The sequence below is a fragment of the Antedon bifida genome, chromosome 6 (assembly GCF_963402885.1).
Source record: "Antedon bifida chromosome 6, ecAntBifi1.1, whole genome shotgun sequence".
Classification (NCBI taxonomy): domain Eukaryota; kingdom Metazoa; phylum Echinodermata; class Crinoidea; order Comatulida; family Antedonidae; genus Antedon; species Antedon bifida.
The window spans coordinates 25,043,279-25,062,844 of NC_136231.1; the positions used below are offsets into that span (position 1 = coordinate 25,043,279).

The 19,566-nt window shown below is 31.7% G+C and overlaps 1 protein-coding gene across 1 annotated transcript in view; it reads left to right on the plus strand.

Annotated features, from left to right (window-relative positions):
• The first annotated feature begins 6,904 nt into the window (after window positions 1–6,904).
• LOC144845974 (kelch-like ECH-associated protein 1) overlaps window positions 6,905–19,566 on the plus strand; it is a 39,574-nt gene continuing 26,912 nt past the window's right edge. The window contains exon 1 of the mRNA XM_078703508.1: window positions 6,905–6,996. The gene's annotated coding sequence lies outside the window, so the exon portion shown is untranslated. The remainder of the gene's footprint in view (window positions 6,997–19,566) is intronic.

The following is a 19,566-nucleotide window of genomic DNA, read 5'->3' on the forward strand; positions in this document are numbered from 1 at the left end:
TGTTTTGCCAGACAGCTACCTTTGTTACCTGTCTAGATATTCAATTTGTTGTCAGAAAAGTATGACATACTTACGGGCTGGCATTTTCCAACTTTTTTCTTAAGTCGAGATAGTTTTAAATAGAACTTCTTCATACTGAGGCTTTATTTTTAAAAATTAATTTAAGTTATTTTCATAAAAAGGAATTTATCATCTAAAAGTTAAACAAGAAAAAATTTGATCAAATTTATTGACTTTAAAACAAAATTAAGATAACTTTTTGGCTACATGTTTGATATTAAATCTAACCCATTTAATGACAGCGTGAAGTTGAAACAATACAGAGTAATATCTAGGTCTACTGGACTAGATTCTGAAGTTTAGTTATGAAGTGCATGCTTAGTTAATTATATTTTTTATTCAAAATTAGGTCCCTGGAGGAGTATGGCCAGAAATGTTGAATTTGAACATAAGATAAGAGGGTCACAATAAAAAATACAGAATTAAACATTTATAAAGAAACACAAAAAATAAGTATACTCCTACATAATTAATCTATTAACAGCATAACTCGGACGCATCTTAGTTAAAACATTACTTATCTAATTTGTTTGGGTTTTTTCAGGCTTCAGTTTCTTTAATTTTTTTTATTTTGGATTCTTTAGATACAATAGGCCTGATTTGGATGTGCCCTCATAAAGCATTAACTCATTTTAAATGTTTGCTTTACTGTGTTTTCAATCTTTTATAACAGCATATTGTTCATATTAATCTAAATGTAATCTGCTAATTAGGAACCAGGGGGACTGAATGACCCAAAATAATACAGCATCTGACATTCCTTTAAAAAAGGTATGATAATGCAAATTTGAACATATGGAACTAACACTGCGTCAACTTATTACAGTCCTATTAACATTATGTGTAGGATGGCATATTTCCTAAGATAAGAAAACAAAATCTCCGAGATGTAGGCTTCATATGGATTTTGAATTTGGTATGCTGCCAAGTTCCGCAGGGGGTTGACTGCAATATGCAGGGGGAGAAGTTTGTTTTTCCTGGATATGCAACATGATTCGGTAGGCCTACAGCTGATTGAATTCAACATTGTGTGTGTGCATGTTACTTTAACAGTATAACTCTGTTTAATGTATCTATACACAAAGTTATTTTTGTACAGTGTTTTTACCAGGGATGGCAAAAGCTTGCAACAACTGGTCTCCCTTGGGGTACTAGGTGCTAAAAATGTTGGCGTACACCTGGAATTGCGTGCTTTAAATTGATACAGATATGAAGATGATTCAGTCTGTTTCCTCAACATGTTCAATATTAAGTTTAAAACGTAATATAAATATCGCTGCAAAAAAAACAAAACAAATAGATTTTTTAAAGGTTGTACGAATATTCCAAATTTCTATATATTATTATTAGTCACTATTATAAAACATAATGTTGAATCTATGCTCACATCCTACAGAATTATGCTTGTATTGTATTCATGTGCAAGGGTAAGTCTAAATCACAATCAGAGAGTTTAATATTCTAGATAACAATTTGACTTAATGTTCATGCAAAATTGTTTGAAAACATGACATGCCATACTTACTGGAGCTGAACTCATATAAAATCAAAACATTTATTGATGGTGCTTGTAAACTGATCCTAAAGCTCTGTCTATAACTTTATGTGACAAACAAATGTGATGTACCCATATATTGACTTGATAATGTCATATCACTACCATATGTGGATATATATCAATACCAATTTATGGGCAAACCACACTTTTTTGGTCAAACTTTTTTGATAGTTTAGACAGAGCTTAACAGTAAAAAGAAACAATTGCTCCTAAAGACTCTGAGGCAGTCTAAGGGTACCAGATTAATGTACAAATAACAATACAAGAGGTACACATCAATGAAGTGGCGTGCTCATCAACACAGAAACTGCAATTGTCGGAAAAAAAAATATATTTTTGTTAAAATGATTAAAACCAAGCTTTGTATCTTACCTTATAATATCAAACAGTGCCCTCAATGTTGGGTTTAGAACTTGGGAGTGTAAAGAAGATCATGAAAGAATTGTTTTGGAGCAAACGTGAAGATAAAAAGATATATATTAGAATGTGATAAATAAAATAATGAGTCAATGTGTACAAAAATTAAGTTTATTCTCTCAGGGGTAGGGATTGCATTTTCAGTGATGGGGCGTCCTGTATTTAATCTGATTAGTACGAAGGTCAAAAAAGTAATGACAATTAGAAAAAAAATTATCTGGTCATATGACCCCGTGTATTGGATGATCTTGTAAAAAATACACATATGCCAATCATTCTGTGACCTAGTTAATACAATGGGTTGCTCGCTGAACTAACATGAAAAACGATGATCGAGTATCTCGATGCACAGTCGTTGTGTTCTGCATGTCACGTGCCTCACATACCGAGCTGTTTACGATAATCTCTGAAACGTTGTCAATTGCCCATGTAACGGATTATCGGCGCTAATTTTGTGCTGACAGTGTTTTGAGATTGTTTAGCGCTATCCACCTGCCCCGAGCCTTCCTATAAACTTGTTCTTATCTGTGAATCAGTCAGGGTTTTTTTTTCACGCTTCGACAAGTGGAACATGCTTTATTTCCTGTATCACACATTTGATCTAGTTTTATATTATCTCAAATTTAAAATGTTTAAACTTTGGTTGATGTTAACCACTACGCTTCCTTCAGAGTGTGTATGTAGTTTGTTGCTTTGGAAAGAAATAGTCCATTTAATTAACGATTAAATTGATCTAACTTTGAGTCCGACATTGTAGAATTGAATATAACGCTTTTTCTGAGTTTTGTTCTGACCAACTTGGTTATTACTTCATTTTATGCATGTGTGTTTTATTGGTCAAAATTAAATGGCATCATATGTATAATACACTACTTACATTTTAGATAGTCAAACAATTATTTCAACTTTTTAACTATGAATATATAATTATACCCAACTAACTTCTTTTTGATTGGTCAAATGTTTGCCCTACTGTGATGTGTACTCCATACTAAGTACCATATTACAGTGGTGTAGCCACAAGAAATATATTGGTGCGGTTTTCGCAATTTCTGTTCAAGCCACTGGGTTGTCAAAGGCCTCTGAAAAAGTGGTCAGGTTGGAACTTTGCCAACCATACTGGTGGCTACGGCCCTGGAATACTTGCGAAAATCAGTAAATTTTGGGTGATTTTCGCAAGCTGCTTTGTAGTAATATACAATTACTTCTTGTTTGCTACTACTAGCAGAACCATTTTAAAGTAAACAACATTGTTTGTTCACTTTTTTGCCCTGTTTCACTTTCTCTTTTTTCAAAAGAGCCCCAATAAAATAACAATAATTGTACTTACCTTATTATAATTTTGATGTGTTCATGCTGTTGAAACTAATAAAGTTCAGGAACAAATGAAAGAGAAACATAAAAGGCTAAAAACTTTCTTTTACGTTTTGACATAATTATTCTTGAACTTTTTACATTTTAGCACGAAAATAGATTTCCTCATTAGCAAGATTATATATCATTTTGTGTTCCTAAATTTCTATTGTATTATGTTGGAATATGATTGTTTTAAGGACACTTTTGTTACAATGAAATAGACATAATACAGCACCCATTAAAAATTATACATTCTAGTACAAATTAAAAATGATTAAAACAATAATTTTGATAGTATAATGAATTTCCTCCTGTTTAAATTTTACTTAATATACAAAAATTGTAATTCTTTGACTGTCTGTACAAATTTCACCAAAACACATACATTCCTAAAAAAAATCAAATGTAAACATATTTTAAGCATTCGTTTCAAGGAAATTTGATGTTTATATCTACAAAACAATATTTTAAACAATATTTTTGTAGACATTTGATTACAATTTATTTTGAAATGTCATGAATTATTATAAATTAAAGAACAGACAATTAAATTCATTTGTTAAGTTTACCGTAGTGTGTTTTACGCTGAACAAAGAGCAATCATTTAATACATCTGTGGTTTTCTATATTTCAATTTCTGTTCTCCATTGATAAAAAATATTAATGTCAATCTTTGAAGACAGTTGAACAGAATTAATAATTTCATTACAACTTTGCAGTCTGCAGTCATCATCTAATAACTCGATAAATTTTCATCATGACTTCATGCAATTTTTTCCAAAATCATAGTCATAGTTTTTTTCTATTTTTATGTCATGTTCATTGTTCAAAAACTTATTTTCTACTTATTTTTTACAGATTGGAAAAATTATTTTATTTATTGATGTGGTTCTGTCCAAACTGTTAATCACTATGCAATGATGGTTTGAGTGTTACTCTCCTAAATAAAAATTGATATAAATATGATGTTCAATATAACTGTAGTACATCTACTATAACTTTCAAAATAAGAAAAGTTATAGCTTAAAATCTTGGTTTACTGTAAGTCCTGCCTGATTCAAGAATGTCCTTATTCTCATCCAAAACAAAGATTCCAAAAGATATAGTATAAATAAATTAAACAAAGTTAATTCTGGAAAATATAGTCTGCCTCTTCAGGAATTAATTTCCAAGTCATCTTTCAATAAACTTTTATTTTGCTGGCGGCAGTTTTGCGATTGTGGCAAGGAAATTGGCATTAGATATGTTGGTCTGTGATTACTTCATGCCTCTACTTATCAAAAACAACCTGAGGGAGAGTTGAGTGGAGGAACTTAATATGACCTTTGACATTTTGGTCATGTTTTCCCTAAATATGATCCAGTAAATCCTGTATGTAATCTTAAGATTGAGCTCATTTTCAGACATCAGTAATAAGGTTGGATGACAGTGTAGTCTTCTCTGCTGTCACAGATTGTTATGTCTTACTTTCGATCGATAACATATCATAGGTTAAAACCCCACCTAGTGGCTGTATGTTGATGGTACCTTCTATCCAGTTTCCACAATCAATGCAATGTGACAAAATAGAATGTTGCCTCTAAGTTCAGATGATCATTGTTTCTGGTGTTTTTTCCGGAGAATGTTGTAAAACTACGTTTATGTTTATCAAACATGGTTTATCAACTTGCTTAAAAAAGTCAGTTTTTAAATATGTGTAATTTCTTTTTCTTCAATCTTAGATGACAAAGTCATGAGATGAAAATAACTAGTTAATAAATGATGAAGTTTTTCTCTTGAGCATTTCTTCAAATAAAAAATATTGATAAAATGCCAGCCCTGGTCTTTAGGTTACTCTAGCACAGTACTAGAGCAGTTTATGAATGCTTTATCATTTGTTTCATCATCATCTACAGTGATAATCATCTACTTGGAAATATTGAAGAACATTTTTAGTGATTCCATCTTCTTCTACATTTTGCATTTTCTTCATACAGAAACTCTCTCCAACTTGATTATAATTTGCTTCCTAAATCATAATCACTGCGACAAGACTTGATCTGTTTCTCAAATTATGGTTAATGCCGTCTGCCGTGACAAACTTGGCACTCTGCCTCTACAATGAGTGTGTAGAAATTTACAAACAGCAGTTTAATTTTTGATTAGAAAAATGCTTATACATCAGTTTTAGTAGAATTTTATATTTTAAAGGATTCTTGGAAAAGAAAAGAATAAATAATTTTGTTAAAAAAATAAACTTGGGAAATGGAAGTATTGGCAAAACACACAACTAGAGAGTTTTTGCAAGTTAACCATCCTTCTGTCTGTTTTAGTCCAGTAGGTTATGTAGTGTTTTACAGTACCTAAAACTGTAGTCTGTCAAAATATAAGTATTAAGTTTGATGTTATGGTCTTGGTTATATACTGTGTGCAATATAATATTGCTATGTTTTTACTTGCAATCTCAATCCAAACTCACCTTATTATTCATCAACATTTCTTAAATGATTAAAATTTGTTTGGATCTGAACTATCCTGAATACTAAAAAAAAAAGTAAGGCACTCCTCATATTGATTTATTATTGTCATATTGATGTGAAACAAAATATTAATCTTCTTTTGTCTTTTATATGGTTTCATTAAAATGTATGAAGTATAGTCATGTGGCCAACTGACATTTTAGTATGTACCCTTTTTTCTTTAAAGTATTTTGATTTCAGAATTTCATTAGATCACATGTACTTCTTATGTTTCATTAATATTTATGAAGTGTTAGTCAGGCACACTTGCATTTTATTATGTGCCATTGATATATGATTGAGTATAAGCAATGGTTGAAAAGTTATGTCGTTTCTAACTTTATAGACCACATGTTTATACTTCTTGTTTTGTCATGTATATTCATAAAAGGCTAATAAAACATCCAATCGAATATAGTTATTCAGTTTACATACAAATTGAGATATAAAGTAGTTTCTCAGAATTAAACTTTTTTTTTTATATTTAATTCTATCTACTTTCACTTTTGGCAAGTTCAGTTAATATTTCACAGTGTGGCAGGTGTCATGATCCGTGGCCTGGTCAAAATCATTCGTTTGAGATTCATGTGCCAATAACCCAGATCTACACAAATGTTTGTCCTGGACCCAACTTCCGAATATCCTGTTAGTAGAACTAATTACTCCGCCTGGCTACAAGCATTTATTCTGTTACAACACAGGAACTTGCTCTTCCATGGCTTGTCTCCTATGGAATACAACCTGCATTCCTTCACAAACTAAAAGCAATCTTAATTTACGATTCGTTAAAGAGAAATATTATCTTCCTAACTTCAGGAAACGTCTAGAAAAGATAATCTGGAAAAGTTAGAAGTTTATTATTTTCAGACAACTCTGCCTCAACCGAAGTAAAGTAATAACTTGTAGGTAGTGCGAATTCCCTGGTTTAATGTTTAAAGTTCAGATTGATACAAATGTGACCGCAGACAAGAAAATGAACATTACTCATACTGACCGTAATTTATTACAATATTAGATTTCTTGTAGATGATTACATGTAGACACTCAGTCAATATGTTGCTACTTGTCAGATTCTATTCAAACAAGATGAAGACTATGTATTATCAGGTAAGATTCATTTTATACTGAAGATGCTTGCATTTTTGTTGACAAAGCTAATATTAAATGGTTTAGAGGAATGTGCAAATCTGTTTGCATTTATTTATGCAAGTAGTACAGTACATACTACAGGAGAATCAATAATGTATAGTACCCCACTGTGTCAAAGTAGTTTAGTGTAAATACGTAGTACCCAGTTTTAAAACGTGTGGTGTGATTGATACAATTACTGTACACGTTTGTTACTGTTAGTAACACAGCCATGCTGAAATAATCTTTATTAGAAGCATGTAAAAAAGGATTAAAAATATTGATACTGTATAGAACATCACAGAATGATGGTCACTCAAAAGGAGATGTGCACTGATCGTCCAAAACCGGACATCCTGATGTCTGGTTCTAGGAAGTCCAAAGTTGCTTTGTTATGTGAACTTCAAAAGCACCTCATTTCCTACCCCATTGCTCCATAAAGAATTAAAAATACAAATTGGTCATCTTTCACCAACTACACCACCCTACAAAACTGCTGTTGCATACTATACAATACTGTATTGTAGCTATACAAGGTGCTGAACTATTCAAAAATCATTTGTCTGATAAAATTATATTACAGTTTTGTGTCTTTTGTTTATAGTGCTATTAAATATTTCCTCTGTGATTCAAAGTTAACAGCCCTTTATTCAACTACATGTGACTGTTGCTCATTTGTTAAATTCCACTTTATTCTTAGCCTATCATTTCTTATTATCTAGACAATGTATGGTTTCGCATGGCTTGAATTTTTCTCCAGATATTTAAAGTTGAAAATTTAAAAAATATTTTCTAACTCATGTTTCTGAAAGATTCTTAACCATACATAACACATTTATCAATTGAAAATTCTGTCACCGTGGCCATACATGGAACATAATTAGACTATTAGCCAAAAACATAAAATCATATTGAAATGTTAAACCTCTGTCACCATATATGGAACATACACTATTTATATCTACAGTATTATCTAATCATCAAAATCATGTCATGGAACTTCTATGAAATGCCTGGCATACTCCATCAAACTTGTAACCATACATGAAACATACAGTATTGTGGAATATGTCTTCAATTTAAGCTATCAAACTAGTTTTACAAAAAAAGTGTGATATGGTATTGATATGATGTCATCGTGTCGATATATGAGCACAGCACATTTTTTGTGACATAAAGTTTGATAGTGTAGACAGAGCTTTAGTTTACTCCCTAAAATGTGTCTACTATGCATTTCACTCCCCTCTGAATCTTGAGTAAAATACATGCAGAACGTTTTTTCTATATTATTTGTCCATTCATGTAAGTCCTTAAGATTTTGACTACTTTATGTCCGTGTGTAATCATGACAGAGCATCCTGTATGTGACAAGTACCCATAAATCTGTATGTGCTGAATATTGGCCTTGATATACTAATTAGCATAAAAATTGTTAATTACCAATTATGCTGATGACAAAAGCTTTTGTTATGTGATTAATGATTACAGTACATTTTTTGATTGTCATGGCTTAAAATAATTTAAAACAATGCAATAATATTGCTGACTAAATCAACATAGCTTTTGCAACCTCACACAATTTGTTGTAGTCACAGAAGCTATCATGGCACCTATTTAGTTATGAGCATGTGTAGATACTATTTCATAGTTTTTCCTGAGTGAAGTTTGTGTATCATGTTAGGTTAGACCATGGAGTAAACTTTACTCCATGGTTAGACTATAGTCTAAGTTTTTTACATCTTGCAATTCGACATTAACTATGAACTATACTATTAACTAAATTATAATTTGGATTTTTGTTAGGTAATACAATTTCTCGTTATTATCCATAATTTTATTATTATATATGCAGTAATTCAATCAATCAAGGTCTGTCAAACTAGAACAGCCAAATTAGATTTTTCTACATATTTTTCAATTTATAAATGGCTGGCACATTTCCCAATTTACAAATTTAAAATATATTGTAATTTGAATGCAGAATAATTGCTTAACAATTTGTTCCATCCTCATAATTATGCTTAAAAAAAAAGAAGTTTACTCAGTTTGTATGAATTTTATTTCGTTTAATCAAGATGTATTTATGCTTTAAATGTAAATTATTTGGAAATAATCTAATTCTGTTATTTCCCTGAATCAAAAATTCTAGGAAACAAGTTTATTTGATGTATAAATAAATTGAAAATTTGTATTGATAAGTCGAGAGTAATTTACTGTGTTTTGTAAAAGCAGTTATTAGTAACCTTTGAATAATGGCTTTAGAAATTTAGAAAAAATGGGGTAAAAACAAATACAAGAATCCATATTAAAGAGACACATTGAGGACCTAATAAACTGTCCTCATAGCTGGGGTGCCCTCTGAATAGTTATTAAATGGAGTTAAAACATATATCTTTCCTTCATTTAGGATGAAATGTCCTATTAATAGAGGTGGCCCTGAATAAGGGTCCCCTGAATACGGGTGTCTCAAAGGAAAGGTTCTACTGTATAATATCAATATTCACATTGAAAACTTGACAAAATGTTGTATAATCATACAACCATTGGCAGTTGGTCCGTGGAGATTAGTAACACTTGCTTTTTCACACTTATAATCGGACCTTTCAACCTCACGTTGTCCAAACCATTCCCATGATAATGTTTCGATGTACTGTAACATTCAACATATAGCTGGTGAATATTTATTGACACAGACAAAAGTTTGAGAATTACCAACTGTGCGAAAATCCCTGTAAACTTTAATTGACTGCTAATTGTGGCAAACAGGTGACGTTAGTTCACGGCCTTGACGGCTTTCATACGCGGTAAAGAAAACGCTATAACGTTCGCTGCAACATTGAACATATGAACAGAGATGAAATCCAAGATTATGGACCAGATTTTCTTGGGTTTGTCAGCAATTTGGATTGAAAATTGGACATGATTATGCAAACTATTACTTGACACTTCTCGCCGGAACAGGAAATGAACGACACCGCAGTCAATTAGCCGCAAAACACCTTCACCGAACAATCACTTTTGTTCGACAACGTTTTTCGTGTCACTAGTAATCAATGACATGCGTATGCTAGCCTGTATAGTTGACTCACTGCCATTATTTGTTACCTGACCCTAAATCTTTTTGACGTGGGGCATGAGGGAGACGGCTGGACCATCTGTAATTGTTATCCCTTGGCGGATATTTCAAATCAGATAATGTGGCTGCATATGAAATTGATACTTCTTATTCGTAAGGATGATGGCTAATATGTCTTATTTGTCTTGATATGGCTGGTCAGTTTATATTTACACATATAATGCATCCATCAAAATTCAACTTCACAACTGTATGCAAAATGCAATCGATGGTTTTATTATATTGTATATAAGTAATATTTTTTTAATGTTATGAAATCAAATCAAACACATTTTAAGTATTCAAGTATTACCAATACTATACATGTTTGTTGTATTAATACATCATGTTATGATATAGAGACAACAAACATTAAATGTTGTTGCAGCTATGAAGGCCTTATAAACTGTACCTGCAACAGCAAAGTAGTAATCTATAAAGGTGGTGATAGCTTTAGTTGCAATGGCAGAAATTGAAAAAGGTGACACTAACCTAAGTTGCAGTGATATGGTAACAGACTTGAATCAATGAAGGTGACAATATCTTAGTTGCAACGGCACAGTTAACAGTTTTGAATCTATGAATGTGATAATAACCTAAGTTGCAGTGACACTGTAACAGACTTGAATCAATGAAGGTGACAATATCTTAGTTGCAACGGCACAGTTAACAGTTTTGAATCTATGAAGGCGATAATAACCTAAGTTGCAGTGACACTGTAACAGACTTGAATCAATGAAGGTTACAATATCTTAGTTGCAATGGCACAGTTAACAGTTTTGAATCTATGAAGGTGATAATAACCTAAGTTGCAGTGACACGGTAACAGAACCTGAAGTTGATAATATCTTAGTTGCAATGTTAACAGTTTTGATTTTATGAAGGCATTCCTAACTACGTGTTGGCAGAGTAGACGTTATGAATCCATGAAGGTGATAATAACCTAACTTTCAGCATCAGGTCGACAGTTTGTACATTAACCAATGTGCTTGATTACTAGTGACAAGTTAGGTTACCTTTAACACATTGTAGGCCAGGATTTTATTAATCACACGCAGCTATATTGTCCCTTGGCACAGACTACAGTGACAACAGTAAAAATGAGGATAATGACAGTACGCTGTATAAATTAGATCATGTTTGTTGTATCCTAGGCCTCAACATCAAACACTAGTTGGCCTCTTTATAGTGTTTGTGCTTAATCAGCTTATTAATGTTTTTTATAAGCCTGATCATGTGGTCATACTGAAGTTTGATTGATTATATTTTCACTTGTTGAAAATAAGTGATAAAAATCATTTGTATATATAATTCTGCCCACCTACAATTCCAAATTAGTCTGTTAAAACTTTGTGTGCAATTTTCTTTTTATCGATACAGATAATGATCCAAATAAACTGGAAATTGCATCGATGTCTGTCAGCACCTTACATGCAATAGTTTCACTATATCAAACAATGCAAGAACAATTTAAGAAACTTTTAAAAACTCACCTCTTTGACAAACACTTCCATTTTCAATATTCAAAAATAGATTCCAGTCATTTTTTTAATCTATTTTTCTGTTTTATTGAAAAATTAGCTTCAAACTGAAACGCGAAGTGGCTTTATGTTGTTTACAAAATAATTATATCATTTTTATGTTACTCTGTGAATTTTACTCACATAGAGGAAAGCATTTGGTACAGTATTATACAAACTATAATAATGCCATTCAGAAGCTAGAATGGTGTACAACAGATACAAACAGATACAGCTACGTCGCCCATAGAGGTATAAAATCCCCCTCACCCGCCAATACAAGTAGCCTATTAATATATTCCTCTTTTGTCGTGTCTTACCTCCTAAATTTGAAAGAGCAACAAGCTCATCCTAGGCTGAAAATCTTTGTTGTTGATAGTTGTTCCATAGCCGAATAAACTGCTTAAATCTCCCTCAGTGACAACCATCAGGTTAATCAACATCATGGCTTCATTCATGCTGCCAATTATCATTCTAATTTTCTGCAGTTGCAACTTGTAGTCCTGAGTCAACTGATTATAAATTTAGAATCACGTGTAGAACATATTTTTTTAAATGTCATGATGTACACAGTTTTTTCTGTTCTATTTTTATTTACTCAATGATATTCCTACAGTGAGGAATGACTATATTGTATTGTCCCCATTTGTGACCATGTTTCATCCATGTGACCATGTTTCCTCCATGCTGTTACCATGTTTCCTCCATTTTGTGACCATATTTCCTCAATGTTGTGACCATGTTTCCTCCAAGTTGTGACTATGTTTCCTCCAGGCTGTGACCATGTTTCCTCCATTTTTTGACCATGTTTCCTACAAGTTGTGCCCATGTTTCCTCCATGTTATGATCATGTTTCCTCCATCTTGTGACCATGTTTCATCCATGTTGTGACCATGTATCCTTCATGTTGTGACCATATTTCCTCTATGTTGTGACCATGTTTCCTCCAAGTTTTGACCATGTTTCCTCAATGTTGTGACCATGTTTCCTCCAAGTTGTGACTATGTTTCTTCCATGTTGTGACCATGTTTCCTCCATGTTGTGACCATGTTTTCTCCATGCTTCCTCCATTTTGTGACCATGTTTCCTCCAAGTTGTGACTATGTTTCCTTCATGTTGTGACCATGTTTCTTCCATGTTGTGACCATGTTTCCTCCATGTTGTAACCATGTTTCCTCTATTTTGTGACCATGTTTTCTCAATGTTGTTACCATGTTTCCTCTATCTTGTGACCATGTTTCCTCCATGTTGTGACCGTGTTTCTTCCATGTTTCCTCCATGTTGTGACCATGTTTTCTCAATGTTTGTGACCATGTTTTCTCAATGTTTGTGACCATGTCTCCTCCATGTTGTCACTGTATTTTCATTCACTACCTTAACAGTAACTTTTGTATTGTCATTTTTTGTATGTATTGAAATATAGAATTGAAGTTTTGTAGTCTCATTCAGGGAGTAACTGACCTAATTAAAAATTGTAGGATTTTTATATTTATAACAAAATATCTATTTTTAAATTAATCTATGGACTCTTAACTCTGTGGGATCTGTTTCTGCTGCGAGCAAGTAACTGTGTGACCAGTAGTCAACTACCGTAGCATCTTTAAACATTTTAGCTGAGCGCACGCTTATTGTTTTTTGTTGACGAGAGCCAACTGATTTGGCTGTGTTTTTTAGAGCACAAAGCAAATGTCAGTGTATGAATTTTATATCAAAGTTATATCTAAATATCTATGGGGCGGTTTTCAAATGTACAGTAGTTTCAAACCTTCACATCAGAATATCTGTAATTTTGATACTCCATGTATGTGGATGCATAGAAAAAAATATATGTATATTACAAACAATCAAACCAACTTTCGCTTGTAATATGTATTCTTTGAATGGATCTCTTCAAACTTGTGTTCTTAATACATCATAGAGGACAGATGTAAACCAGTAGTGCCTAGCGCCCCTCACTAAAGGTTGGACATTGCTATCAAATTACAACTTAACCATAGAAGTGATGATGTCAGTTATAGGAATCAGATTGTCAAGAAAGGTTATGGAAAGGTATTACCCCATCTCTGTAAGTGAAATGCTAGCGTCCTCTCACTACACATAAATTACTCTCAGGTTTTTTCATGAATAGACATTTTATGAATGTCATTGCCCTTCAACATTATCTCTCTATTTTATTCATTACGCCTATGTGATCATCGACCTATAACCATCACTTTAATAGGCTATCATTACTCACATCACCCTTAGAAGGACAACAATAATTTGTGAGTACATGTCATAACTGTGAAAACAATATTCACATCATTCATCATGAGTTTGATAAAAAAAAAAAAAAACTTTAAAAATATAAGAAAAATCATCGATTTTCAAAATAACAAGAAATAAATATTTGTATGTTTTTTTCTTTAATCTAATACCAGGTTCACATGTACAAAAATCTTAAGATACTGTATGTAATTGTAATGTAAGATATTGTAACAAATAATGTTTACCTTGGTATGAATAAGTTTAAAACATTTCCATGTTGCCTTTCTTTCTTTCTTTCTTTTATTCAATTTTTCACACTTCAAAAATAATACAAGTTATGTGAAACATTAAGGTAATCTTGATCTGAGTAACACAGTGGTTTAACTGCGCGTATCTTTATAAAGAGGTTTTTACACTGTGTAAAGCTCTGTCTTCAAACTTGATGTGACAAAAAAATGTCATGTGCCCATATATTCAATTCAATTCAAGAAACATTTATTGACCAAAAATATTATATCATAACAATGGTTGGCATATAATATATATAGTCGAGAGACTACAAAAGGCACGATGGGCCTGTCGCTGTAGTCCCTCTTTACATTATACAAATTATAACAATACAACACTTAATCGTAATTAGCCGTCATCACTACCATATTTGGGCACATCACACTTTTTTGTCAAACTAGTTTGATAATTGTAGACAGAGCTTGACAATATATTAAACCATCACAAACTGAAGTAAAAGCATTGTAACTTAGCAAGATTATTCCATGAGATCGAAGTAGAACATTGTTACGTTTGTGTCGTTTGTGTCAAGGATTGATCCAGGAGATTGCACTTGGAGTGAGCGTTCCCATTCCCATTTTGACAGCTAATTGAAATTAAAATCTACTATGGTATTTTTTTTATATATATAAAATACTATAATTTTGAAATCTTATTAATATTTATGTTAGCGCTGCCCTGTGTTTACATCTGAATCAAAATTGTTTGATAAATAAAGTTTCAGTTTTTCACTTAAGCACTATCTTGACTTAAGTAAAAAAAATGATAAATACCAGGTAATTTTTATCTTTACTGTAATCAAGCAAACTCTACCAATTTATTTATAAAAAAGATATGTTTTATTTACATAGGAAATGATTTTATATTATTCATAGAAAATACTAATCTAAATATAAAGAAAATACAGGAAACGTCTGATTTCAGGAAAAGGGTGGAACCACTACAATCTTGTTATAAATGGAAATGAGGAATAAACAAATTGTTAGTTGAATAATCATGACATTTAAAAAAATCATGTACATAAAATGTTGTGTAAATCTTAAACCTAAGGATGTTAGGGACCATGACAACATTGTCCTACTGCAGATACCTAAACTAAATTTTAAAAAAAAACTCTTTAAGTAGTGAAGAAGTGGTTAGGAACTTCCAGAAAGTCTGGTTTGGTTTTTTCCACTAGTCCAGTTTCTGGAGAAAGATTTCAGTTTACGCAATTATTCAGCAAACATTTTTGGGCAATATACACACTATTGCAATGACCGCCTCAAACTTCTATATTGAAAAACATTTCTAAAATCATACGTTATATAGGATTAAAACAATGTAGTTACTGCAGTAATTGCAGTATAATAGTTTCTGACATGATCACTTTAGTTTGAATAATAAATTGAAAAATTGTATATACACATTACCAGAACCATACTTAAATTTAATTGATTTACAATTGCGTTTACTGTGATGTGATCTTGTGTCATGAAGAACGATAAAATCAGAATGTAATCATGAATAATATAGCAATGGCATTAGTGGCAGTAAATAATTTATAATAATTAAAGGAATATGGCTCAAACTCTTGCAAAATCAGACGGCCTGGAGCTATAACTACTAAAAACCTCTTTAAATAGTAGAGAAGTGGTTAGGAACTTATAGAAAGTCTGGTTTGGTTTTTTCCACGCTAGTCCAGTTTCTAGAGAAAGACAACAAACAGACCATTTCTTGATGATATTAAAAAGAATATGGAAAATGCAAATTATAAGTTATTAATTATTTAAATTGTTACTTGATCCAGAGTTAACCATAGATCCCATCTATTGTAAATCTTGTTTACAATTTTCTCCTTGATGTAGAATATTAAACTTTATCAATTGAGATAAATTACATATTTAAATTTCTAAAGCTCTGTCTACACTATCAAACTTGATGTGACAAAAAAATGTGATGTGTTGAATGGATATGATCACTACCATATTTAAGCATATCATTACCATATTTGGGCACATCACACTTTTGTCAAACTAGTTTGATAGTGTAGACAGAGCTTAAGGGAATATGTATTGATACCTATGCTTCACTGAACTTCAACTTTTTTTGCACAAACATCATGATAATAAAATGAATAGGAAAAGACTTATCATTAACATTTTGACACATTTGCTGTTACATCAGCAGACTTAAAATTACTCTCGCTGGAAATGACATCAAATTTTAAAAATGGAAAAAAAAAAGAGTTTGAAGCTTTGGCGTCATGGAGTTATGCTTTTCTTTATTATCGGCCACACTGTTTTAATCAGTCGTTTCCTGAAACACAAGAAATTGCAATTGTTGTTCAATTAACTAATTAAGTTTCTGAAATGCCTTAGTCACTTGCATGTTAATTACAATCTCTTAATTCTCAGTTGAGAATGTAATGCATCCCCTTGTGGCATAGCAACCCCTTCATTCTCACTTTCTATTGTTTTTCTCAACTTCTCAATGCCTTTTTTTTTTTGGAACAGTTTTTCAAAGCTGTTTCAGTTTAACATTTTGCAAATCACATTAATAAAATTTTTTTTGAGTTTGGCTGTTGGATAAAAAAAAGAAATACTGTAAATGTAATGAATTTAGAATAATAATTAACATTATTAATTCATATTTGTTTATATATTTATTCTATTCTAAATTATTAATGTTCTTAAACATAGAGTATGAATAATAACCTTATTATAACACTATCAATGTGAGTTTTATGTCTTGTATTTGTTTAAATGTTATTTTAAATCTTTATTATAGTATCATCTTGCGCCTTGTGCAATGTTTTCAATATTTTCTTTTTGTATTTGGGAACCAAAATGGAAATAAGTTTTTTTCTTAAACTTTCTTGGGTTATCCTCAGTTCATTTAGTTAATATTGTTTTTCTTGTATCTTTTCTTTTTTTTTTGTCTGTTTTAAAATGTTTGTTGTAAAATTGAATGAACTGAAATAAAATAAAATGAAAGCTCTACCCAATACAAGTTTCTGTTGATTATTCTCAACCGTTTTTAACTTTTAGGGTTTTGCCTTTTTCATTTTCAACTTTGTACATTGTATTGCTTGCTTCTAAAGAGATGAAAATAAATAAATCTTTGACATCTGAGAGTATGCTTACTATGTGATTTCTATCTGGTTCATTTTGTATTGCATGCAGCTGTTCAATATTAGTTCTGCCAAGCTGTAAAAGATATATTTAATGGTTCTATTGCATGGTTAGCTTTTCATAAACATTTTTTTTTATGTTTGCAACACAAATCTGGTGACTGGCAGACATTTATAACTCAAAGTCAAAAAAACAGTCAAAATCCAACAAACAAAAGTTCAATTTAGAACAGACAGTAGGTGTGTTATAAAACAAATGTACACTTTGTGGTTGTTGTTAAAAACTTATACAGTCATAATTTGAACACATGAACCATTCTCCCTATTCAACAACTCATTAACATTCATTATTTGTATACCGATGTTTGGAAAAAGTATGTTTACCTCTAGCTTGCAGTGTTCTCATGTTTCCACTTCATTTTACACAATGTTATCTTAATTATTTTATTAAGTAAACAAATTATTAGGCAATCCTGTCCTGCTTTATACATGTAACATAATAGGGAACAACGAACTTTGGCATCTATTATTTACGTAAAACTATTTTTATGTGATTAACATCAAGAAGAATGAGGTCTTGCTTAATTTAGAACTGGTGGTAGGCGGAAAACAAGATGACAAGCAGAAATTAAAGCAAACATTTCAGCACAATTGCACGTTTGACAGTTTTTAAACAACTGTAATTTTGTTTTAATCTTCCATTTATCTTATCTTATCTTTTAACTTCTAATAATAATAGTAATAGTTCATTCTTATATAGCACATATAAGCAAGCTCTCAATGCGCTGCACATAAATTAAAGAAGTGGCAATAATTATTAAAATTAATGAAAAACTTGTTTGAAAAGGAAAGACATCAACTGGGTCTTGAAAGAGTTTAGAGTAGTACAGAACTGTCTGATTGAAATTGGTAGGGAATTCCACAGAGTTTGGAGCTGTCACAGCAAAAGCTCTTCAACCAATGTAAATGTCCTAGTCTAATCACAATGTACTGTAGTCATTGACACTAGTTCCTCTTCTGGTGTATTTTTTATTATGGCTTCTGATTCAACAGATGTCTTATGCGAAGACTGATGTACTCCCTCTGTCTGTTTAGACCTACAGAGTTATGCTTTCATATGATAGGCGGCATAAACTCCAAAGGTTGAACCAGGAAAAGATTGGAGGAAACCATTTCTTACGACACTTAACTTTCGTTCATTACTATTGCATATCCGATGGCATTATCATTATCAAAACTGTTCAAACTGTTGAGTTTTTTTAGTAATAATAAAGGAAATAGAGGAATTAATAATGTTCAATTTGATAACTATATTAAATTACTATTCAACATCAGGATACATATTTTCATAATGTCATCCATTTTCCCCCAAACTTTTTGTACCTTACAAATGATTGTTTCTTGACGTCACCATTGTTCTATAGGAAGCTGTATTGGGAAATAACCTGTGTAATTTTAGATGCGGTACCACCATGTGGAATAATTAAAGTTTCATATTGTATTATAGTTAAGAAAAAAACAGGATATAAATATGGCAATAATTGAGGTAGGATGTACTGTAGGTACACAAATATTTAGATTTTGATGGTAATAAGGAAATAGTTCTGTATTGAATCCTTTTTTCTTTTTCATTTGTTACAGTATCTATTTTTAGTATTCTTATTCTACATACGGTAACCACAGAATAAAATTCCTAAAACTATAATAAGCATTTGAGAATGTATTGTCCAGCTTATCCCTAGACTTTTTTTTCCATAATAACTTTTGTCAAGCTTGCTAGAGCATGCATATAAAGTAATTAGGCATTATTACACCTTATGGTCTTATGGTTAGAACCCCCTTCACCAAATGACCAAAAAATCGTCCTTCCCCAGCTAGACGTACTTAGTATGAAGTCGGGCACTATTACAGTGTTACTGTACACTCTAGCCAGGTCCAAATGACCAGCAAATCGTCCTTCCCCATCTAGACATACTTAGTATGAAGTCGGGTACTATTACAGTGTTACTGTCTCAATGTTTATTTGGTAATTCCTCCATGACATACACTATGCTGTCAGAGTTACTGTAAGGTATGCCACAAGTGGTGAAACAAGATTTGCGTAATAAGACATAAAGCAAGAATTTTGATTGGTCAAGTGGGATGACAAGGGGTGAATCCCCTGGAAGCTACCAAAATATTAGATATTTAAGTTTAGTTTTTAGGATAATTTTAGTGGAAAATCCTGGTTGTTAGATATGAAAATCAAACTTAAAAGGACGATAGCAAGA